The sequence below is a fragment of the Schistocerca cancellata genome, unplaced genomic scaffold, assembly GCF_023864275.1.
Source record: "Schistocerca cancellata isolate TAMUIC-IGC-003103 unplaced genomic scaffold, iqSchCanc2.1 HiC_scaffold_423, whole genome shotgun sequence".
In the NCBI taxonomy this organism is placed as follows: domain Eukaryota; kingdom Metazoa; phylum Arthropoda; class Insecta; order Orthoptera; family Acrididae; genus Schistocerca; species Schistocerca cancellata.
Genome location: NW_026046440.1, coordinates 107,759 through 127,144, shown reverse-complemented (window position 1 = coordinate 127,144; position 19,386 = coordinate 107,759). Strand labels below are relative to the sequence as shown.

Here is a 19,386-nt window from a genome sequence, read left to right as displayed (position 1 = left end):
CTGTCGTTGCACCACGCACTGTTCTACGGCAATTCACGAAGCAGAAGCTGTTTTCTTTGCAGGCAATGAGTGCAGCCGTCTTCGACACAGGAAACCATTACACGTTTGGCAGCTGTGGGATTGGAACCCACGCCTCCGAAGAGACTGGTGCCTGAAACCAGCGCCTTACACCGCTCGGCCACGCTACCTACACAACACGCGCGTCACAAGAGCTGCATCCTACCCCACGAGAACACACAGCAGCGGCACAAAAATGAGACGCAAAAACTGGCAACGGTGGGATTCGAACCCACGCCTCCGAAGAGACTGGTGCCTAAAACCAGCGCCTTAGACCGCTCGGCCACGTTACCGTTGGACCACGACCGGCAAAACGTTTCCTTTGTAGTACAAAGATCACTCCGAAATGTAAGTGTCTTGGCAATCGCTGTGCCGTGTATGTCCACTGCTCTCCCACTGGAAGCGTCTCTTTAGGCCATCCACAACAAGAAAATGCCGTGCCCGCCGTATGGGAGCGACGCCACTTGTCTGTAGCTGTCGTAGTTAAGGAGACAGCAGCTCCTGGATTCGAACCCACGCCTACGAAGAGACTGGTGCCTTAAACCAGTGCCTTAGAGCGCTTTTTTTCGTTGTTTTTTTTCCATGCAGCAGATCCACACATGACGTGGCTCACTGGAGTAGTATGCGACATAGGATGGAAAATACAGTTCCCGCCCGGGATCGAACTGGGGGTCCTTCTGCGTGTGAAGCAGACGCGATAACCGCTACACTACTTTTTTTTTATTTTTGAGCGCTCGGCCACGCTACGTGCGCTGCATTGGGCGCCAGTTTTCCCAGCATTTGTAGAAACAGTGCACGTCACAGCTTCCTGTTCTGCTGGCACTGGTTGCTCATCCATCGCACTTCAAACAACTGCCCTTTTCGACTGCAGAGAGCAGCGGACGTCCGCGCTCTGGGAGGCGACATTACATGTTGGTGATGAAGTGGTAGTACAAACTGCGGCCTGCGGAACACGAGTGAAAAATCAAGAGAGCACTGTAATTTCGAGTACTCGTGCACTATCTCTATAGCAACGGCAGCAAGGCAAAACTTTCAAAAGTGCCGTGACCAGGATTCGAACCTGGGTTATTGCGGCCACAACGCAATGTCCTAACCACTAGACGATCACGGCCACGGAGGCGCCCGCCAAAGCAGCTGGCGGGAATGCAAGTGGTGGTACACAGCAAAGCCCAGCCCACAGTGTCACGCCACAGCAGTGTCAGACACGTTCTCCATCACATGTATACAAACAAATGAACGCGCCTGCGCTGTCAGGACACTAACTACAGTGGTTAGCTGCATTCACCTCCGTGGCAATGTCTTGCAGTCCTCCAAGCCTCTTCGCTACAGGTACGTGGCTCGACAACAAGTGGACACACGCCGCATCTCTCTCGCCGTCGGGTGTTGCCGTGAATCATACTTAACGTAGCTTTCTGCACGCGTCAGCGTAGCGTCAGTCGAGCAAAGTCGAGACAAGTCGCATAAGAGGAGCAACAAAAACGCGCATTTCCGGTACCGGGAATCGAACCCGGGCCTCCTGGGTGAGAGCCAGGTATCCTAGCCACTAGACCACACCGGATAACGACGGCAGTGCTCTTCCAGCGAACGCAGCAATCACGCACGGTTAACTGACGACAACTGTAAAAAAATCCACTCTCTCACGTTATAGAACGGCGTGCTCCGGACGCATTTCGTGGACACGAACGCCAGCAATGATGAGAGCAAAAGGCGCCTACAAATCCTGTCGTTGCACCACGCACTGTTCTACGGCAATTCACGAAGCAGAAGCTGTTTTCTTTGCAGGCAATGAGTGCAGCCGTCTTCGACACAGGAAACCATTACACGTTTGGCAGCTGTGGGATTGGAACCCACGCCTCCGAAGAGACTGGTGCCTGAAACCAGCGCCTTACACCGCTCGGCCACGCTACCTACACAACACGCGCGTCACAAGAGCTGCATCCTACCCCACGAGAACACACAGCAGCGGCACAAAAATGAGACGCAAAAACTGGCAACGGTGGGATTCGAACCCACGCCTCCGAAGAGAGACTGGTGCCTAAAACCAGCGCCTTAGACCGCTCGGCCACGTTACCGTTGACCACAACCGGCAAAACGTTTCCTTTGTAGTACAAAGATCACTCCGAAATGTAAGTGTCTTGGCAATCGCTGTGCCGTGTATGTCCACTGCTCTCCCACTGGAAGCGTCTCTTTAGGCCATCCACAACAAGAAAATGCCGTGCCCGCCGTATGGCAGCGACGCCACTTGTCTGTAGCTGTCGTAGTTAAGGAGACAGCAGCTCCTGGATTCGAACCCACGCCTACGAAGAGACTGGTGCCTTAAACCAGTGCCTTAGAGCGCTTTTTTTCGTTGTTTTTTTTCCATGCAGCAGATCCACACATGACGTGGCTCACTGGAGTAGTATGCGACATAGGATGGAAAATACAGTTCCCGCCCGGGATCGAACTGGGGGTCCTTCTGCGTGTGAAGCAGACGCGATAACCGCTACACTACTTTTTTTTTATTTTTGAGCGCTCGGCCACGCTACGTGCGCTGCATTGGGCGCCAGTTTTCCCAGCATTTGTAGAAACAGTGCACGTCACAGCTTCCTGTTCTGCTGGCACTGGTTGCTCATCCATCGCACTTCAAACAACTGCCCTTTTCGACTGCAGAGAGCAGCGGACGTCCGCGCTCTGGGAGGCGACATTACATGTTGGTGATGAAGTGGTAGTACAAACTGCGGCCTGCGGAACACGAGTGAAAAATCAAGAGAGCACTGTAATTTCGAGTACTCGTGCACTATCTCTATAGCAACGGCAGCAAGGCAAAACTTTCAAAAGTGCCGTGACCAGGATTCGAACCTGGGTTATTGCGGCCACAACGCAATGTCCTAACCACTAGACGATCACGGCCACGGAGGCGCCCGCCAACGCAGCTGGCGGGAATGCAAGTGGTGGTACACAGCAAAGCCCAGCCCACAGTGTCACGCCACAGCAGTGTCAGACACGTTCTCCATCACATGTATACAAACAAATGAACGCGCCTGCGCTGTCAGGACACTAACTACAGTGGTTAGCTGCATTCACCTCCGTGGCAATGTCTTGCAGTCCTCCAAGCCTCTTCGCTACAGGTACGTGGCTCGACAACAAGTGGACACACGCCGCATCTCTCTCGCCGTCGGGTGTTGCCGTGAATCATACTTAACGTAGCTTTCTGCACGCGTCAGCGTAGCGTCAGTCGAGCAAAGTCGAGACAAGTCGCATAAGAGGAGCAACAAAAACGCGCATTTCCGGTACCGGGAATCGAACCCGGGCCTCCTGGGTGAGAGCCAGGTATCCTAGCCACTAGACCACACCGGATAACGACGGCAGTGCTCTTCCAGCGAACGCAGCAATCACGCACGGTTAACTGACGACAACTGTAAAAAAATCCACTCTCTCACGTTATAGAACGGCGTGCTCCGGACGCATTTCGTGGACACGAACGCCAGCAATGATGAGAGCAAAAGGCGCCTACAAATCCTGTCGTTGCACCACGCACTGTTCTACGGCAATTCACGAAGCAGAAGCTGTTTTCTTTGCAGGCAATGAGTGCAGCCGTCTTCGACACAGGAAACCATTACACGTTTGGCAGCTGTGGGATTGGAACCCACGCCTCCGAAGAGACTGGTGCCTGAAACCAGCGCCTTACACCGCTCGGCCACGCTACCTACACAACACGCGCGTCACAAGAGCTGCATCCTACCCCACGAGAACACACAGCAGCGGCACAAAAATGAGACGCAAAAACTGGCAACGGTGGGATTCGAACCCACGCCTCCGAAGAGACTGGTGCCTAAAACCAGCGCCTTAGACCGCTCGGCCACGTTACCGTTGACCACAACCGGCAAAACGTTTCCTTTGTAGTACAAAGATCACTCCGAAATGTAAGTGTCTTGGCAATCGCTGTGCCGTGTATGTCCACTGCTCTCCCACTGGAAGCGTCTCTTTAGGCCATCCACAACAAGAAAATGCCGTGCCCGCCGTATGGCAGCGACGCCACTTGTCTGTAGCTGTCGTAGTTAAGGAGACAGCAGCTCCTGGATTCGAACCCACGCCTACGAAGAGACTGGTGCCTTAAACCAGTGCCTTAGAGCGCTTTTTTTCGTTGTTTTTTTTCCATGCAGCAGATCCACACATGACGTGGCTCACTGGAGTAGTATGCGACATAGGATGGAAAATACAGTTCCCGCCCGGGATCGAACTGGGGGTCCTTCTGCGTGTGAAGCAGACGCGATAACCGCTACACTACTTTTTTTTTATTTTTGAGCGCTCGGCCACGCTACGTGCGCTGCATTGGGCGCCAGTTTTCCCAGCATTTGTAGAAACAGTGCACGTCACAGCTTCCTGTTCTGCTGGCACTGGTTGCTCATCCATCGCACTTCAAACAACTGCCCTTTTCGACTGCAGAGAGCAGCGGACGTCCGCGCTCTGGGAGGCGACATTACATGTTGGTGATGAAGTGGTAGTACAAACTGCGGCCTGCGGAACACGAGTGAAAAATCAAGAGAGCACTGTAATTTCGAGTACTCGTGCACTATCTCTATAGCAACGGCAGCAAGGCAAAACTTTCAAAAGTGCCGTGACCAGGATTCGAACCTGGGTTATTGCGGCCACAACGCAATGTCCTAACCACTAGACGATCACGGCCACGGAGGCGCCCGCCAACGCAGCTGGCGGGAATGCAAGTGGTGGTACACAGCAAAGCCCAGCCCACAGTGTCACGCCACAGCAGTGTCAGACACGTTCTCCATCACATGTATACAAACAAATGAACGCGCCTGCGCTGTCAGGACACTAACTACAGTGGTTAGCTGCATTCACCTCCGTGGCAATGTCTTGCAGTCCTCCAAGCCTCTTCGCTACAGGTACGTGGCTCGACAACAAGTGGACACACGCCGCATCTCTCTCGCCGTCGGGTGTTGCCGTGAATCATACTTAACGTAGCTTTCTGCACGCGTCAGCGTAGCGTCAGTCGAGCAAAGTCGAGACAAGTCGCATAAGAGGAGCAACAAAAACGCGCATTTCCGGTACCGGGAATCGAACCCGGGCCTCCTGGGTGAGAGCCAGGTATCCTAGCCACTAGACCACACCGGATAACGACGGCAGTGCTCTTCCAGCGAACGCAGCAATCACGCACGGTTAACTGACGACAACTGTAAAAAAATCCACTCTCTCACGTTATAGAACGGCGTGCTCCGGACGCATTTCGTGGACACGAACGCCAGCAATGATGAGAGCAAAAGGCGCCTACAAATCCTGTCGTTGCACCACGCACTGTTCTACGGCAATTCACGAAGCAGAAGCTGTTTTCTTTGCAGGCAATGAGTGCAGCCGTCTTCGACACAGGAAACCATTACACGTTTGGCAGCTGTGGGATTGGAACCCACGCCTCCGAAGAGACTGGTGCCTGAAACCAGCGCCTTACACCGCTCGGCCACGCTACCTACACAACACGCGCGTCACAAGAGCTGCATCCTACCCCACGAGAACACACAGCAGCGGCACAAAAATGAGACGCAAAAACTGGCAACGGTGGGATTCGAACCCACGCCTCCGAAGAGACTGGTGCCTAAAACCAGCGCCTTAGACCGCTCGGCCACGTTACCGTTGGACCACGACCGGCAAAACGTTTCCTTTGTAGTACAAAGATCACTCCGAAATGTAAGTGTCTTGGCAATCGCTGTGCCGTGTATGTCCACTGCTCTCCCACTGGAAGCGTCTCTTTAGGCCATCCACAACAAGAAAATGCCGTGCCCGCCGTATGGGAGCGACGCCACTTGTCTGTAGCTGTCGTAGTTAAGGAGACAGCAGCTCCTGGATTCGAACCCACGCCTACGAAGAGACTGGTGCCTTAAACCAGTGCCTTAGAGCGCTTTTTTTCGTTGTTTTTTTTCCATGCAGCAGATCCACACATGACGTGGCTCACTGGAGTAGTATGCGACATAGGATGGAAAATACAGTTCCCGCCCGGGATCGAACTGGGGGTCCTTCTGCGTGTGAAGCAGACGCGATAACCGCTACACTACTTTTTTTTTATTTTTGAGCGCTCGGCCACGCTACGTGCGCTGCATTGGGCGCCAGTTTTCCCAGCATTTGTAGAAACAGTGCACGTCACAGCTTCCTGTTCTGCTGGCACTGGTTGCTCATCCATCGCACTTCAAACAACTGCCCTTTTCGACTGCAGAGAGCAGCGGACGTCCGCGCTCTGGGAGGCGACATTACATGTTGGTGATGAAGTGGTAGTACAAACTGCGGCCTGCGGAACACGAGTGAAAAATCAAGAGAGCACTGTAATTTCGAGTACTCGTGCACTATCTCTATAGCAACGGCAGCAAGGCAAAACTTTCCAAAGTGCCGTGACCAGGATTCGAACCTGGGTTATTGCGGCCACAACGCAATGTCCTAACCACTAGACGATCACGGCCACGGAGGCGCCCGCCAAAGCAGCTGGCGGGAATGCAAGTGGTGGTACACAGCAAAGCCCAGCCCACAGTGTCACGCCACAGCAGTGTCAGACACGTTCTCCATCACATGTATACAAACAAATGAACGCGCCTGCGCTGTCAGGACACTAACTACAGTGGTTAGCTGCATTCACCTCCGTGGCAATGTCTTGCAGTCCTCCAAGCCTCTTCGCTACAGGTACGTGGCTCGACAACAAGTGGACACACGCCGCATCTCTCTCGCCGTCGGGTGTTGCCGTGAATCATACTTAACGTAGCTTTCTGCACGCGTCAGCGTAGCGTCAGTCGAGCAAAGTCGAGACAAGTCGCATAAGAGGAGCAACAAAAACGCGCATTTCCGGTACCGGGAATCGAACCCGGGCCTCCTGGGTGAGAGCCAGGTATCCTAGCCACTAGACCACACCGGATAACGACGGCAGTGCTCTTCCAGCGAACGCAGCAATCACGCACGGTTAACTGACGACAACTGTAAAAAAATCCACTCTCTCACGTTATAGAACGGCGTGCTCCGGACGCATTTCGTGGACACGAACGCCAGCAATGATGAGAGCAAAAGGCGCCTACAAATCCTGTCGTTGCACCACGCACTGTTCTACGGCAATTCACGAAGCAGAAGCTGTTTTCTTTGCAGGCAATGAGTGCAGCCGTCTTCGACACAGGAAACCATTACACGTTTGGCAGCTGTGGGATTGGAACCCACGCCTCCGAAGAGACTGGTGCCTGAAACCAGCGCCTTACACCGCTCGGCCACGCTACCTACACAACACGCGCGTCACAAGAGCTGCATCCTACCCCACGAGAACACACAGCAGCGGCACAAAAATGAGACGCAAAAACTGGCAACGGTGGGATTCGAACCCACGCCTCCGAAGAGACTGGTGCCTAAAACCAGCGCCTTAGACCGCTCGGCCACGTTACCGTTGACCACAACCGGCAAAACGTTTCCTTTGTAGTACAAAGATCACTCCGAAATGTAAGTGTCTTGGCAATCGCTGTGCCGTGTATGTCCACTGCTCTCCCACTGGAAGCGTCTCTTTAGGCCATCCACAACAAGAAAATGCCGTGCCCGCCGTATGGCAGCGACGCCACTTGTCTGTAGCTGTCGTAGTTAAGGAGACAGCAGCTCCTGGATTCGAACCCACGCCTACGAAGAGACTGGTGCCTTAAACCAGTGCCTTAGAGCGCTTTTTTTCGTTGTTTTTTTTCCATGCAGCAGATCCACACATGACGTGGCTCACTGGAGTAGTATGCGACATAGGATGGAAAATACAGTTCCCGCCCGGGATCGAACTGGGGGTCCTTCTGCGTGTGAAGCAGACGCGATAACCGCTACACTACTTTTTTTTTATTTTTGAGCGCTCGGCCACGCTACGTGCGCTGCATTGGGCGCCAGTTTTCCCAGCATTTGTAGAAACAGTGCACGTCACAGCTTCCTGTTCTGCTGGCACTGGTTGCTCATCCATCGCACTTCAAACAACTGCCCTTTTCGACTGCAGAGAGCAGCGGACGTCCGCGCTCTGGGAGGCGACATTACATGTTGGTGATGAAGTGGTAGTACAAACTGCGGCCTGCGGAACACGAGTGAAAAATCAAGAGAGCACTGTAATTTCGAGTACTCGTGCACTATCTCTATAGCAACGGCAGCAAGGCAAAACTTTCAAAAGTGCCGTGACCAGGATTCGAACCTGGGTTATTGCGGCCACAACGCAATGTCCTAACCACTAGACGATCACGGCCACGGAGGCGCCCGCCAACGCAGCTGGCGGGAATGCAAGTGGTGGTACACAGCAAAGCCCAGCCCACAGTGTCACGCCACAGCAGTGTCAGACACGTTCTCCATCACATGTATACAAACAAATGAACGCGCCTGCGCTGTCAGGACACTAACTACAGTGGTTAGCTGCATTCACCTCCGTGGCAATGTCTTGCAGTCCTCCAAGCCTCTTCGCTACAGGTACGTGGCTCGACAACAAGTGGACACACGCCGCATCTCTCTCGCCGTCGGGTGTTGCCGTGAATCATACTTAACGTAGCTTTCTGCACGCGTCAGCGTAGCGTCAGTCGAGCAAAGTCGAGACAAGTCGCATAAGAGGAGCAACAAAAACGCGCATTTCCGGTACCGGGAATCGAACCCGGGCCTCCTGGGTGAGAGCCAGGTATCCTAGCCACTAGACCACACCGGATAACGACGGCAGTGCTCTTCCAGCGAACGCAGCAATCACGCACGGTTAACTGACGACAACTGTAAAAAAATCCACTCTCTCACGTTATAGAACGGCGTGCTCCGGACGCATTTCGTGGACACGAACGCCAGCAATGATGAGAGCAAAAGGCGCCTACAAATCCTGTCGTTGCACCACGCACTGTTCTACGGCAATTCACGAAGCAGAAGCTGTTTTCTTTGCAGGCAATGAGTGCAGCCGTCTTCGACACAGGAAACCATTACACGTTTGGCAGCTGTGGGATTGGAACCCACGCCTCCGAAGAGACTGGTGCCTGAAACCAGCGCCTTACACCGCTCGGCCACGCTACCTACACAACACGCGCGTCACAAGAGCTGCATCCTACCCCACGAGAACACACAGCAGCGGCACAAAAATGAGACGCAAAAACTGGCAACGGTGGGATTCGAACCCACGCCTCCGAAGAGACTGGTGCCTAAAACCAGCGCCTTAGACCGCTCGGCCACGTTACCGTTGGACCACGACCGGCAAAACGTTTCCTTTGTAGTACAAAGATCACTCCGAAATGTAAGTGTCTTGGCAATCGCTGTGCCGTGTATGTCCACTGCTCTCCCACTGGAAGCGTCTCTTTAGGCCATCCACAACAAGAAAATGCCGTGCCCGCCGTATGGGAGCGACGCCACTTGTCTGTAGCTGTCGTAGTTAAGGAGACAGCAGCTCCTGGATTCGAACCCACGCCTACGAAGAGACTGGTGCCTTAAACCAGTGCCTTAGAGCGCTTTTTTTCGTTGTTTTTTTTCCATGCAGCAGATCCACACATGACGTGGCTCACTGGAGTAGTATGCGACATAGGATGGAAAATACAGTTCCCGCCCGGGATCGAACTGGGGGTCCTTCTGCGTGTGAAGCAGACGCGATAACCGCTACACTACTTTTTTTTTATTTTTGAGCGCTCGGCCACGCTACGTGCGCTGCATTGGGCGCCAGTTTTCCCAGCATTTGTAGAAACAGTGCACGTCACAGCTTCCTGTTCTGCTGGCACTGGTTGCTCATCCATCGCACTTCAAACAACTGCCCTTTTCGACTGCAGAGAGCAGCGGACGTCCGCGCTCTGGGAGGCGACATTACATGTTGGTGATGAAGTGGTAGTACAAACTGCGGCCTGCGGAACACGAGTGAAAAATCAAGAGAGCACTGTAATTTCGAGTACTCGTGCACTATCTCTATAGCAACGGCAGCAAGGCAAAACTTTCAAAAGTGCCGTGACCAGGATTCGAACCTGGGTTATTGCGGCCACAACGCAATGTCCTAACCACTAGACGATCACGGCCACGGAGGCGCCCGCCAAAGCAGCTGGCGGGAATGCAAGTGGTGGTACACAGCAAAGCCCAGCCCACAGTGTCACGCCACAGCAGTGTCAGACACGTTCTCCATCACATGTATACAAACAAATGAACGCGCCTGCGCTGTCAGGACACTAACTACAGTGGTTAGCTGCATTCACCTCCGTGGCAATGTCTTGCAGTCCTCCAAGCCTCTTCGCTACAGGTACGTGGCTCGACAACAAGTGGACACACGCCGCATCTCTCTCGCCGTCGGGTGTTGCCGTGAATCATACTTAACGTAGCTTTCTGCACGCGTCAGCGTAGCGTCAGTCGAGCAAAGTCGAGACAAGTCGCATAAGAGGAGCAACAAAAACGCGCATTTCCGGTACCGGGAATCGAACCCGGGCCTCCTGGGTGAGAGCCAGGTATCCTAGCCACTAGACCACACCGGATAACGACGGCAGTGCTCTTCCAGCGAACGCAGCAATCACGCACGGTTAACTGACGACAACTGTAAAAAAATCCACTCTCTCACGTTATAGAACGGCGTGCTCCGGACGCATTTCGTGGACACGAACGCCAGCAATGATGAGAGCAAAAGGCGCCTACAAATCCTGTCGTTGCACCACGCACTGTTCTACGGCAATTCACGAAGCAGAAGCTGTTTTCTTTGCAGGCAATGAGTGCAGCCGTCTTCGACACAGGAAACCATTACACGTTTGGCAGCTGTGGGATTGGAACCCACGCCTCCGAAGAGACTGGTGCCTGAAACCAGCGCCTTACACCGCTCGGCCACGCTACCTACACAACACGCGCGTCACAAGAGCTGCATCCTACCCCACGAGTTCACACAGCAGCGGCACAAAAATGAGACGCAAAAACTGGCAACGGTGGGATTCGAACCCACGCCTCCGAAGAGACTGGTGCCTAAAACCAGCGCCTTAGACCGCTCGGCCACGTTACCGTTGGACCACGACCGGCAAAACGTTTCCTTTGTAGTACAAAGATCACTCCGAAATGTAAGTGTCTTGGCAATCGCTGTGCCGTGTATGTCCACTGCTCTCCCACTGGAAGCGTCTCTTTAGGCCATCCACAACAAGAAAATGCCGTGCCCGCCGTATGGGAGCGACGCCACTTGTCTGTAGCTGTCGTAGTTAAGGAGACAGCAGCTCCTGGATTCGAACCCACGCCTACGAAGAGACTGGTGCCTTAAACCAGTGCCTTAGAGCGCTTTTTTTCGTTGTTTTTTTTCCATGCAGCAGATCCACACATGACGTGGCTCACTGGAGTAGTATGCGACATAGGATGGAAAATACAGTTCCCGCCCGGGATCGAACTGGGGGTCCTTCTGCGTGTGAAGCAGACGCGATAACCGCTACACTACTTTTTTTTTATTTTTGAGCGCTCGGCCACGCTACGTGCGCTGCATTGGGCGCCAGTTTTCCCAGCATTTGTAGAAACAGTGCACGTCACAGCTTCCTGTTCTGCTGGCACTGGTTGCTCATCCATCGCACTTCAAACAACTGCCCTTTTCGACTGCAGAGAGCAGCGGACGTCCGCGCTCTGGGAGGCGACATTACATGTTGGTGATGAAGTGGTAGTACAAACTGCGGCCTGCGGAACACGAGTGAAAAATCAAGAGAGCACTGTAATTTCGAGTACTCGTGCACTATCTCTATAGCAACGGCAGCAAGGCAAAACTTTCAAAAGTGCCGTGACCAGGATTCGAACCTGGGTTATTGCGGCCACAACGCAATGTCCTAACCACTAGACGATCACGGCCACGGAGGCGCCCGCCAACGCAGCTGGCGGGAATGCAAGTGGTGGTACACAGCAAAGCCCAGCCCACAGTGTCACGCCACAGCAGTGTCAGACACGTTCTCCATCACATGTATACAAACAAATGAACGCGCCTGCGCTGTCAGGACACTAACTACAGTGGTTAGCTGCATTCACCTCCGTGGCAATGTCTTGCAGTCCTCCAAGCCTCTTCGCTACAGGTACGTGGCTCGACAACAAGTGGACACACGCCGCATCTCTCTCGCCGTCGGGTGTTGCCGTGAATCATACTTAACGTAGCTTTCTGCACGCGTCAGCGTAGCGTCAGTCGAGCAAAGTCGAGACAAGTCGCATAAGAGGAGCAACAAAAACGCGCATTTCCGGTACCGGGAATCGAACCCGGGCCTCCTGGGTGAGAGCCAGGTATCCTAGCCACTAGACCACACCGGATAACGACGGCAGTGCTCTTCCAGCGAACGCAGCAATCACGCACGGTTAACTGACGACAACTGTAAAAAAATCCACTCTCTCACGTTATAGAACGGCGTGCTCCGGACGCATTTCGTGGACACGAACGCCAGCAATGATGAGAGCAAAAGGCGCCTACAAATCCTGTCGTTGCACCACGCACTGTTCTACGGCAATTCACGAAGCAGAAGCTGTTTTCTTTGCAGGCAATGAGTGCAGCCGTCTTCGACACAGGAAACCATTACACGTTTGGCAGCTGTGGGATTGGAACCCACGCCTCCGAAGAGACTGGTGCCTGAAACCAGCGCCTTACACCGCTCGGCCACGCTACCTACACAACACGCGCGTCACAAGAGCTGCATCCTACCCCACGAGTTCACACAGCAGCGGCACAAAAATGAGACGCAAAAACTGGCAACGGTGGGATTCGAACCCACGCCTCCGAAGAGACTGGTGCCTAAAACCAGCGCCTTAGACCGCTCGGCCACGTTACCGTTGGACCACGACCGGCAAAACGTTTCCTTTGTAGTACAAAGATCACTCCGAAATGTAAGTGTCTTGGCAATCGCTGTGCCGTGTATGTCCACTGCTCTCCCACTGGAAGCGTCTCTTTAGGCCATCCACAACAAGAAAATGCCGTGCCCGCCGTATGGGAGCGACGCCACTTGTCTGTAGCTGTCGTAGTTAAGGAGACAGCAGCTCCTGGATTCGAACCCACGCCTACGAAGAGACTGGTGCCTTAAACCAGTGCCTTAGAGCGCTTTTTTTCGTTGTTTTTTTTCCATGCAGCAGATCCACACATGACGTGGCTCACTGGAGTAGTATGCGACATAGGATGGAAAATACAGTTCCCGCCCGGGATCGAACTGGGGGTCCTTCTGCGTGTGAAGCAGACGCGATAACCGCTACACTACTTTTTTTTTATTTTTGAGCGCTCGGCCACGCTACGTGCGCTGCATTGGGCGCCAGTTTTCCCAGCATTTGTAGAAACAGTGCACGTCACAGCTTCCTGTTCTGCTGGCACTGGTTGCTCATCCATCGCACTTCAAACAACTGCCCTTTTCGACTGCAGAGAGCAGCGGACGTCCGCGCTCTGGGAGGCGACATTACATGTTGGTGATGAAGTGGTAGTACAAACTGCGGCCTGCGGAACACGAGTGAAAAATCAAGAGAGCACTGTAATTTCGAGTACTCGTGCACTATCTCTATAGCAACGGCAGCAAGGCAAAACTTTCAAAAGTGCCGTGACCAGGATTCGAACCTGGGTTATTGCGGCCACAACGCAATGTCCTAACCACTAGACGATCACGGCCACGGAGGCGCCCGCCAACGCAGCTGGCGGGAATGCAAGTGGTGGTACACAGCAAAGCCCAGCCCACAGTGTCACGCCACAGCAGTGTCAGACACGTTCGCCATCACATGTATACAAACAAATGAACGCGCCTGCGCTGTCAGGACACTAACTACAGTGGTTAGCTGCATTCACCTCCGTGGCAATGTCTTGCAGTCCTCCAAGCCTCTTCGCTACAGGTACGTGGCTCGACAACAAGTGGACACACGCCGCATCTCTCTCGCCGTCGGGTGTTGCCGTGAATCATACTTAACGTAGCTTTCTGCACGCGTCAGCGTAGCGTCAGTCGAGCAAAGTCGACACAAGTCGCATAAGAGGAGCAACAAAAACGCGCATTTCCGGTACCGGGAATCGAACCCGGGCCTCCTGGGTGAGAGCCAGGTATCCTAGCCACTAGACCACACCGGATAACGACGGCAGTGCTCTTCCAGCGAACGCAGCAATCACGCACGGTTAACTGACGACAACTGTAAAAAAATCCACTCTCTCACGTTATAGAACGGCGTGCTCCGGACGCATTTCGTGGACACGAACGCCAGCAATGATGAGAGCAAAAGGCGCCTACAAATCCTGTCGTTGCACCACGCACTGTTCTACGGCAATTCACGAAGCAGAAGCTGTTTTCTTTGCAGGCAATGAGTGCAGCCGTCTTCGACACAGGAAACCATTACACGTTTGGCAGCTGTGGGATTGGAACCCACGCCTCCGAAGAGACTGGTGCCTGAAACCAGCGCCTTACACCGCTCGGCCACGCTACCTACACAACACGCGCGTCACAAGAGCTGCATCCTACCCCACGAGTTCACACAGCAGCGGCACAAAAATGAGACGCAAAAACTGGCAACGGTGGGATTCGAACCCACGCCTCCGAAGAGACTGGTGCCTAAAACCAGCGCCTTAGACCGCTCGGCCACGTTACCGTTGGACCACGACCGGCAAAACGTTTCCTTTGTAGTACAAAGATCACTCCGAAATGTAAGTGTCTTGGCAATCGCTGTGCCGTGTATGTCCACTGCTCTCCCACTGGAAGCGTCTCTTTAGGCCATCCACAACAAGAAAATGCCGTGCCCGCCGTATGGGAGCGACGCCACTTGTCTGTAGCTGTCGTAGTTAAGGAGACAGCAGCTCCTGGATTCGAACCCACGCCTACGAAGAGACTGGTGCCTTAAACCAGTGCCTTAGAGCGCTTTTTTTCGTTGTTTTTTTTCCATGCAGCAGATCCACACATGACGTGGCTCACTGGAGTAGTATGCGACATAGGATGGAAAATACAGTTCCCGCCCGGGATCGAACTGGGGGTCCTTCTGCGTGTGAAGCAGACGCGATAACCGCTACACTACTTTTTTTTTATTTTTGAGCGCTCGGCCACGCTACGTGCGCTGCATTGGGCGCCAGTTTTCCCAGCATTTGTAGAAACAGTGCACGTCACAGCTTCCTGTTCTGCTGGCACTGGTTGCTCATCCATCGCACTTCAAACAACTGCCCTTTTCGACTGCAGAGAGCAGCGGACGTCCGCGCTCTGGGAGGCGACATTACATGTTGGTGATGAAGTGGTAGTACAAACTGCGGCCTGCGGAACACGAGTGAAAAATCAAGAGAGCACTGTAATTTCGAGTACTCGTGCACTATCTCTATAGCAACGGCAGCAAGGCAAAACTTTCAAAAGTGCCGTGACCAGGATTCGAACCTGGGTTATTGCGGCCACAACGCAATGTCCTAACCACTAGACGATCACGGCCACGGAGGCGCCCGCCAACGCAGCTGGCGGGAATGCAAGTGGTGGTACACAGCAAAGCCCAGCCCACAGTGTCACGCCACAGCAGTGTCAGACACGTTCTCCATCACATGTATACAAACAAATGAACGCGCCTGCGCTGTCAGGACACTAACTACAGTGGTTAGCTGCATTCACCTCCGTGGCAATGTCTTGCAGTCCTCCAAGCCTCTTCGCTACAGGTACGTGGCTCGACAACAAGTGGACACACGCCGCATCTCTCTCGCCGTCGGGTGTTGCCGTGAATCATACTTAACGTAGCTTTCTGCACGCGTCAGCGTAGCGTCAGTCGAGCAAAGTCGAGACAAGTCGCATAAGAGGAGCAACAAAAACGCGCATTTCCGGTACCGGGAATCGAACCCGGGCCTCCTGGGTGAGAGCCAGGTATCCTAGCCACTAGACCACACCGGATAACGACGGCAGTGCTCTTCCAGCGAACGCAGCAATCACGCACGGTTAACTGACGACAACTGTAAAAAAATCCACTCTCTCACGTTATAGAACGGCGTGCTCCGGACGCATTTCGTGGACACGAACGCCAGCAATGATGAGAGCAAAAGGCGCCTACAAATCCTGTCGTTGCACCACGCACTGTTCTACGGCAATTCACGAAGCAGAAGCTGTTTTCTTTGCAGGCAATGAGTGCAGCCGTCTTCGACACAGGAAACCATTACACGTTTGGCAGCTGTGGGATTGGAACCCACGCCTCCGAAGAGACTGGTGCCTGAAACCAGCGCCTTACACCGCTCGGCCACGCTACCTACACAACACGCGCGTCACAAGAGCTGCATCCTACCCCACGAGAACACACAGCAGCGGCACAAAAATGAGACGCAAAAACTGGCAACGGTGGGATTCGAACCCACGCCTCCGAAGAGACTGGTGCCTAAAACCAGCGCCTTAGACCGCTCGGCCACGTTACCGTTGGACCACGACCGGCAAAACGTTTCCTTTGTAGTACAAAGATCACTCCGAAATGTAAGTGTCTTGGCAATCGCTGTGCCGTGTATGTCCACTGCTCTCCCACTGGAAGCGTCTCTTTAGGCCATCCACAACAAGAAAATGCCGTGCCCGCCGTATGGGAGCGACGCCACTTGTCTGTAGCTGTCGTAGTTAAGGAGACAGCAGCTCCTGGATTCGAACCCACGCCTACGAAGAGACTGGTGCCTTAAACCAGTGCCTTAGAGCGCTTTTTTTCGTTGTTTTTTTTCCATGCAGCAGATCCACACATGACGTGGCTCACTGGAGTAGTATGCGACATAGGATGGAAAATACAGTTCCCGCCCGGGATCGAACTGGGGGTCCTTCTGCGTGTGAAGCAGACGCGATAACCGCTACACTACTTTTTTTTTATTTTTGAGCGCTCGGCCACGCTACGTGCGCTGCATTGGGCGCCAGTTTTCCCAGCATTTGTAGAAACAGTGCACGTCACAGCTTCCTGTTCTGCTGGCACTGGTTGCTCATCCATCGCACTTCAAACAACTGCCCTTTTCGACTGCAGAGAGCAGCGGACGTCCGCGCTCTGGGAGGCGACATTACATGTTGGTGATGAAGTGGTAGTACAAACTGCGGCCTGCGGAACACGAGTGAAAAATCAAGAGAGCACTGTAATTTCGAGTACTCGTGCACTATCTCTATAGCAACGGCAGCAAGGCAAAACTTTCAAAAGTGCCGTGACCAGGATTCGAACCTGGGTTATTGCGGCCACAACGCAATGTCCTAACCACTAGACGATCACGGCCACGGAGGCGCCCGCCAAAGCAGCTGGCGGGAATGCAAGTGGTGGTACACAGCAAAGCCCAGCCCACAGTGTCACGCCACAGCAGTGTCAGACACGTTCTCCATCACATGTATACAAACAAATGAACGCGCCTGCGCTGTCAGGACACTAACTACAGTGGTTAGCTGCATTCACCTCCGTGGCAATGTCTTGCAGTCCTCCAAGCCTCTTCGCTACAGGTACGTGGCTCGACAACAAGTGGACACACGCCGCATCTCTCTCGCCGTCGGGTGTTGCCGTGAATCATACTTAACGTAGCTTTCTGCACGCGTCAGCGTAGCGTCAGTCGAGCAAAGTCGAGACAAGTCGCATAAGAGGAGCAACAAAAACGCGCATTTCCGGTACCGGGAATCGAACCCGGGCCTCCTGGGTGAGAACCAGGTATCCTAGCCACTAGACCACACCGGATAACGACGGCAGTGCTCTTCCAGCGAACGCAGCAATCACGCACGGTTAACTGACGACAACTGTAAAAAAATCCACTCTCTCACGTTATAGAACGGCGTGCTCCGGACGCATTTCGTGGACACGAACGCCAGCAATGATGAGAGCAAAAGGCGCCTACAAATCCTGTCGTTGCACCACGCACTGTTCTACGGCAATTCACGAAGCAGAAGCTGTTTTCTTTGCAGGCAATGAGTGCAGCCGTCTTCGACACAGGAAACCATTACACGTTTGGCAGCTGTGGGATTGGAACCCACGCCTCCGAAGAGACTGGTGCCTGAAACCAGCGCCTTACACCGCTCGGCCACGCTACCTACACAACACGCGCGTCACAAGAGCTGCATCCTACCCCACGAGTTCACACAGCAGCGGCACAAAAATGAGACGCAAAAACTGGCAACGGTGGGATTCGAACCCACGCCTCCGAAGAGACTGGTGCCTAAAACCAGCGCCTTAGACCGCTCGGCCACGTTACCGTTGGACCACGACCGGCAAAACGTTTCCTTTGTAGTACAAAGATCACTCCGAAATGTAAGTGTCTTGGCAATCGCTGTGCCGTGTATGTCCACTGCTCTCCCACTGGAAGCGTCTCTTTAGGCCATCCACAACAAGAAAATGCCGTGCCCGCCGTATGGCAGCGACGCCACTTGTCTGTAGCTGTCGTAGTTAAGGAGACAGCAGCTCCTGGATTCGAACCCACGCCTACGAAGAGACTGGTGCCTTAAACCAGTGCCTTAGAGCGCTTTTTTTCGTTGTTTTTTTTCCATGCAGCAGATCCACACATGACGTGGCTCACTGGAGTAGTATGCGACATAGGATGGAAAATACAGTTCCCGCCCGGGATCGAACTGGGGGTCCTTCTGCGTGTGAAGCAGACGCGATAACCGCTACACTACTTTTTTTTTATTTTTGAGCGCTCGGCCACGCTACGTGCGCTGCATTGGGCGCCAGTTTTCCCAGCATTTGTAGAAACAGTGCACGTCACAGCTTCCTGTTCTGCTGGCACTGGTTGCTCATCCATCGCACTTCAAACAACTGCCCTTTTCGACTGCAGAGAGCAGCGGACGTCCGCGCTCTGGGAGGCGACATTACATGTTGGTGATAAAGTGGTAGTACAAACTGCGGCCTGCGGAACACGAGTGAAAAATCAAGAGAGCACTGTAATTTCGAGTACTCGTGCACTATCTCTATAGCAACGGCAGCAAGGCAAAACTTTCAAAAGTGCCGTGACCAGGATTCGAACCTGGGTTATTGCGGCCACAACGCAATGTCCTAACCACTAGACGATCACGGCCACGGAGGCGCCCGCCAAAGCAGCTGGCGGGAATGCAAGTGGTGGTACACAGCAAAGCCCAGCCCACAGTGTCACGCCACAGCAGTGTCAGACACGTTCTCCATCACATGTATACAAACAAATGAACGCGCCTGCGCTGTCAGGACACTAACTACAGTGGTTAGCTGCATTCACCTCCGTGGCAATGTCTTGCAGTCCTCCAAGCCTCTTCGCTACAGGTACGTGGCTCGACAACAAGTGGACACACGCCGCATCTCTCTCGCCGTCGGGTGTTGCCGTGAATCATACTTAACGTAGCTTTCTGCACGCGTCAGCGTAGCGTCAGTCGAGCAAAGTCGAGACAAGTCGCATAAGAGGAGCAACAAAAACGCGCATTTCCGGTACCGGGAATCGAACCCGGGCCTCCTGGGTGAGAGCCAGGTATCCTAGCCACTAGACCACACCGGATA

General features: G+C 53.7%; 44 non-coding genes across 44 annotated transcripts; all 44 read right to left on the bottom strand.

The window, feature by feature from the left end:
* Positions 1 to 106: 106 nt before the first annotated feature.
* Positions 107 to 188, bottom strand: Trnal-cag (transfer RNA leucine (anticodon CAG)). Its single transcript has one exon. It is a non-coding gene; the product is annotated as a tRNA-Leu (tRNA).
* Positions 189 to 268: 80 nt separating this feature from the next.
* On the bottom strand, positions 269 to 350 carry Trnal-uag (transfer RNA leucine (anticodon UAG)). Its single transcript has one exon. It is a non-coding gene; the product is annotated as a tRNA-Leu (tRNA).
* A 746-nt stretch (positions 351 to 1,096) lies between these two features.
* Trnah-gug (transfer RNA histidin (anticodon GUG)) lies at positions 1,097 to 1,168 on the bottom strand. Its single transcript has one exon. It is a non-coding gene; the product is annotated as a tRNA-His (tRNA).
* A 375-nt stretch (positions 1,169 to 1,543) lies between these two features.
* Trnae-cuc (transfer RNA glutamic acid (anticodon CUC)) lies at positions 1,544 to 1,615 on the bottom strand. Its single transcript has one exon. It is a non-coding gene; the product is annotated as a tRNA-Glu (tRNA).
* A 268-nt stretch (positions 1,616 to 1,883) lies between these two features.
* Trnal-cag (transfer RNA leucine (anticodon CAG)) lies at positions 1,884 to 1,965 on the bottom strand. The gene has a single exon. It is a non-coding gene; the product is annotated as a tRNA-Leu (tRNA).
* An 80-nt stretch (positions 1,966 to 2,045) lies between these two features.
* On the bottom strand, positions 2,046 to 2,129 carry Trnal-uag (transfer RNA leucine (anticodon UAG)). The gene has a single exon. It is a non-coding gene; the product is annotated as a tRNA-Leu (tRNA).
* Positions 2,130 to 2,874: 745 nt separating this feature from the next.
* Positions 2,875 to 2,946, bottom strand: Trnah-gug (transfer RNA histidin (anticodon GUG)). Its single transcript has one exon. It is a non-coding gene; the product is annotated as a tRNA-His (tRNA).
* A 375-nt stretch (positions 2,947 to 3,321) lies between these two features.
* Positions 3,322 to 3,393, bottom strand: Trnae-cuc (transfer RNA glutamic acid (anticodon CUC)). Its single transcript has one exon. It is a non-coding gene; the product is annotated as a tRNA-Glu (tRNA).
* A 268-nt stretch (positions 3,394 to 3,661) lies between these two features.
* Positions 3,662 to 3,743, bottom strand: Trnal-cag (transfer RNA leucine (anticodon CAG)). Its single transcript has one exon. It is a non-coding gene; the product is annotated as a tRNA-Leu (tRNA).
* Positions 3,744 to 3,823: 80 nt separating this feature from the next.
* On the bottom strand, positions 3,824 to 3,905 carry Trnal-uag (transfer RNA leucine (anticodon UAG)). The gene has a single exon. It is a non-coding gene; the product is annotated as a tRNA-Leu (tRNA).
* Positions 3,906 to 4,650: 745 nt separating this feature from the next.
* Trnah-gug (transfer RNA histidin (anticodon GUG)) lies at positions 4,651 to 4,722 on the bottom strand. The gene has a single exon. It is a non-coding gene; the product is annotated as a tRNA-His (tRNA).
* A 375-nt stretch (positions 4,723 to 5,097) lies between these two features.
* Trnae-cuc (transfer RNA glutamic acid (anticodon CUC)) lies at positions 5,098 to 5,169 on the bottom strand. The gene has a single exon. It is a non-coding gene; the product is annotated as a tRNA-Glu (tRNA).
* Positions 5,170 to 5,437: 268 nt separating this feature from the next.
* Trnal-cag (transfer RNA leucine (anticodon CAG)) lies at positions 5,438 to 5,519 on the bottom strand. The gene has a single exon. It is a non-coding gene; the product is annotated as a tRNA-Leu (tRNA).
* An 80-nt stretch (positions 5,520 to 5,599) lies between these two features.
* On the bottom strand, positions 5,600 to 5,681 carry Trnal-uag (transfer RNA leucine (anticodon UAG)). Its single transcript has one exon. It is a non-coding gene; the product is annotated as a tRNA-Leu (tRNA).
* A 746-nt stretch (positions 5,682 to 6,427) lies between these two features.
* Trnah-gug (transfer RNA histidin (anticodon GUG)) lies at positions 6,428 to 6,499 on the bottom strand. Its single transcript has one exon. It is a non-coding gene; the product is annotated as a tRNA-His (tRNA).
* Positions 6,500 to 6,874: 375 nt separating this feature from the next.
* On the bottom strand, positions 6,875 to 6,946 carry Trnae-cuc (transfer RNA glutamic acid (anticodon CUC)). The gene has a single exon. It is a non-coding gene; the product is annotated as a tRNA-Glu (tRNA).
* Positions 6,947 to 7,214: 268 nt separating this feature from the next.
* Trnal-cag (transfer RNA leucine (anticodon CAG)) lies at positions 7,215 to 7,296 on the bottom strand. Its single transcript has one exon. It is a non-coding gene; the product is annotated as a tRNA-Leu (tRNA).
* An 80-nt stretch (positions 7,297 to 7,376) lies between these two features.
* Trnal-uag (transfer RNA leucine (anticodon UAG)) lies at positions 7,377 to 7,458 on the bottom strand. The gene has a single exon. It is a non-coding gene; the product is annotated as a tRNA-Leu (tRNA).
* A 745-nt stretch (positions 7,459 to 8,203) lies between these two features.
* Trnah-gug (transfer RNA histidin (anticodon GUG)) lies at positions 8,204 to 8,275 on the bottom strand. Its single transcript has one exon. It is a non-coding gene; the product is annotated as a tRNA-His (tRNA).
* Positions 8,276 to 8,650: 375 nt separating this feature from the next.
* Trnae-cuc (transfer RNA glutamic acid (anticodon CUC)) lies at positions 8,651 to 8,722 on the bottom strand. Its single transcript has one exon. It is a non-coding gene; the product is annotated as a tRNA-Glu (tRNA).
* A 268-nt stretch (positions 8,723 to 8,990) lies between these two features.
* On the bottom strand, positions 8,991 to 9,072 carry Trnal-cag (transfer RNA leucine (anticodon CAG)). Its single transcript has one exon. It is a non-coding gene; the product is annotated as a tRNA-Leu (tRNA).
* Positions 9,073 to 9,152: 80 nt separating this feature from the next.
* Trnal-uag (transfer RNA leucine (anticodon UAG)) lies at positions 9,153 to 9,234 on the bottom strand. The gene has a single exon. It is a non-coding gene; the product is annotated as a tRNA-Leu (tRNA).
* Positions 9,235 to 9,980: 746 nt separating this feature from the next.
* On the bottom strand, positions 9,981 to 10,052 carry Trnah-gug (transfer RNA histidin (anticodon GUG)). Its single transcript has one exon. It is a non-coding gene; the product is annotated as a tRNA-His (tRNA).
* A 375-nt stretch (positions 10,053 to 10,427) lies between these two features.
* On the bottom strand, positions 10,428 to 10,499 carry Trnae-cuc (transfer RNA glutamic acid (anticodon CUC)). The gene has a single exon. It is a non-coding gene; the product is annotated as a tRNA-Glu (tRNA).
* Positions 10,500 to 10,767: 268 nt separating this feature from the next.
* Positions 10,768 to 10,849, bottom strand: Trnal-cag (transfer RNA leucine (anticodon CAG)). Its single transcript has one exon. It is a non-coding gene; the product is annotated as a tRNA-Leu (tRNA).
* An 80-nt stretch (positions 10,850 to 10,929) lies between these two features.
* Positions 10,930 to 11,011, bottom strand: Trnal-uag (transfer RNA leucine (anticodon UAG)). Its single transcript has one exon. It is a non-coding gene; the product is annotated as a tRNA-Leu (tRNA).
* A 746-nt stretch (positions 11,012 to 11,757) lies between these two features.
* Trnah-gug (transfer RNA histidin (anticodon GUG)) lies at positions 11,758 to 11,829 on the bottom strand. The gene has a single exon. It is a non-coding gene; the product is annotated as a tRNA-His (tRNA).
* A 375-nt stretch (positions 11,830 to 12,204) lies between these two features.
* Trnae-cuc (transfer RNA glutamic acid (anticodon CUC)) lies at positions 12,205 to 12,276 on the bottom strand. The gene has a single exon. It is a non-coding gene; the product is annotated as a tRNA-Glu (tRNA).
* Positions 12,277 to 12,544: 268 nt separating this feature from the next.
* On the bottom strand, positions 12,545 to 12,626 carry Trnal-cag (transfer RNA leucine (anticodon CAG)). Its single transcript has one exon. It is a non-coding gene; the product is annotated as a tRNA-Leu (tRNA).
* Positions 12,627 to 12,706: 80 nt separating this feature from the next.
* Trnal-uag (transfer RNA leucine (anticodon UAG)) lies at positions 12,707 to 12,788 on the bottom strand. Its single transcript has one exon. It is a non-coding gene; the product is annotated as a tRNA-Leu (tRNA).
* Positions 12,789 to 13,534: 746 nt separating this feature from the next.
* Trnah-gug (transfer RNA histidin (anticodon GUG)) lies at positions 13,535 to 13,606 on the bottom strand. Its single transcript has one exon. It is a non-coding gene; the product is annotated as a tRNA-His (tRNA).
* A 375-nt stretch (positions 13,607 to 13,981) lies between these two features.
* Trnae-cuc (transfer RNA glutamic acid (anticodon CUC)) lies at positions 13,982 to 14,053 on the bottom strand. Its single transcript has one exon. It is a non-coding gene; the product is annotated as a tRNA-Glu (tRNA).
* Positions 14,054 to 14,321: 268 nt separating this feature from the next.
* Positions 14,322 to 14,403, bottom strand: Trnal-cag (transfer RNA leucine (anticodon CAG)). The gene has a single exon. It is a non-coding gene; the product is annotated as a tRNA-Leu (tRNA).
* Positions 14,404 to 14,483: 80 nt separating this feature from the next.
* Trnal-uag (transfer RNA leucine (anticodon UAG)) lies at positions 14,484 to 14,565 on the bottom strand. The gene has a single exon. It is a non-coding gene; the product is annotated as a tRNA-Leu (tRNA).
* A 746-nt stretch (positions 14,566 to 15,311) lies between these two features.
* Positions 15,312 to 15,383, bottom strand: Trnah-gug (transfer RNA histidin (anticodon GUG)). Its single transcript has one exon. It is a non-coding gene; the product is annotated as a tRNA-His (tRNA).
* Positions 15,384 to 15,758: 375 nt separating this feature from the next.
* On the bottom strand, positions 15,759 to 15,830 carry Trnae-cuc (transfer RNA glutamic acid (anticodon CUC)). Its single transcript has one exon. It is a non-coding gene; the product is annotated as a tRNA-Glu (tRNA).
* A 268-nt stretch (positions 15,831 to 16,098) lies between these two features.
* Trnal-cag (transfer RNA leucine (anticodon CAG)) lies at positions 16,099 to 16,180 on the bottom strand. Its single transcript has one exon. It is a non-coding gene; the product is annotated as a tRNA-Leu (tRNA).
* Positions 16,181 to 16,260: 80 nt separating this feature from the next.
* Positions 16,261 to 16,342, bottom strand: Trnal-uag (transfer RNA leucine (anticodon UAG)). Its single transcript has one exon. It is a non-coding gene; the product is annotated as a tRNA-Leu (tRNA).
* A 746-nt stretch (positions 16,343 to 17,088) lies between these two features.
* On the bottom strand, positions 17,089 to 17,160 carry Trnah-gug (transfer RNA histidin (anticodon GUG)). Its single transcript has one exon. It is a non-coding gene; the product is annotated as a tRNA-His (tRNA).
* Positions 17,161 to 17,535: 375 nt separating this feature from the next.
* Trnae-cuc (transfer RNA glutamic acid (anticodon CUC)) lies at positions 17,536 to 17,607 on the bottom strand. The gene has a single exon. It is a non-coding gene; the product is annotated as a tRNA-Glu (tRNA).
* A 268-nt stretch (positions 17,608 to 17,875) lies between these two features.
* Positions 17,876 to 17,957, bottom strand: Trnal-cag (transfer RNA leucine (anticodon CAG)). Its single transcript has one exon. It is a non-coding gene; the product is annotated as a tRNA-Leu (tRNA).
* An 80-nt stretch (positions 17,958 to 18,037) lies between these two features.
* Trnal-uag (transfer RNA leucine (anticodon UAG)) lies at positions 18,038 to 18,119 on the bottom strand. Its single transcript has one exon. It is a non-coding gene; the product is annotated as a tRNA-Leu (tRNA).
* Positions 18,120 to 18,865: 746 nt separating this feature from the next.
* Positions 18,866 to 18,937, bottom strand: Trnah-gug (transfer RNA histidin (anticodon GUG)). Its single transcript has one exon. It is a non-coding gene; the product is annotated as a tRNA-His (tRNA).
* A 375-nt stretch (positions 18,938 to 19,312) lies between these two features.
* On the bottom strand, positions 19,313 to 19,384 carry Trnae-cuc (transfer RNA glutamic acid (anticodon CUC)). Its single transcript has one exon. It is a non-coding gene; the product is annotated as a tRNA-Glu (tRNA).
* Positions 19,385 to 19,386: the final 2 nt, after the last annotated feature.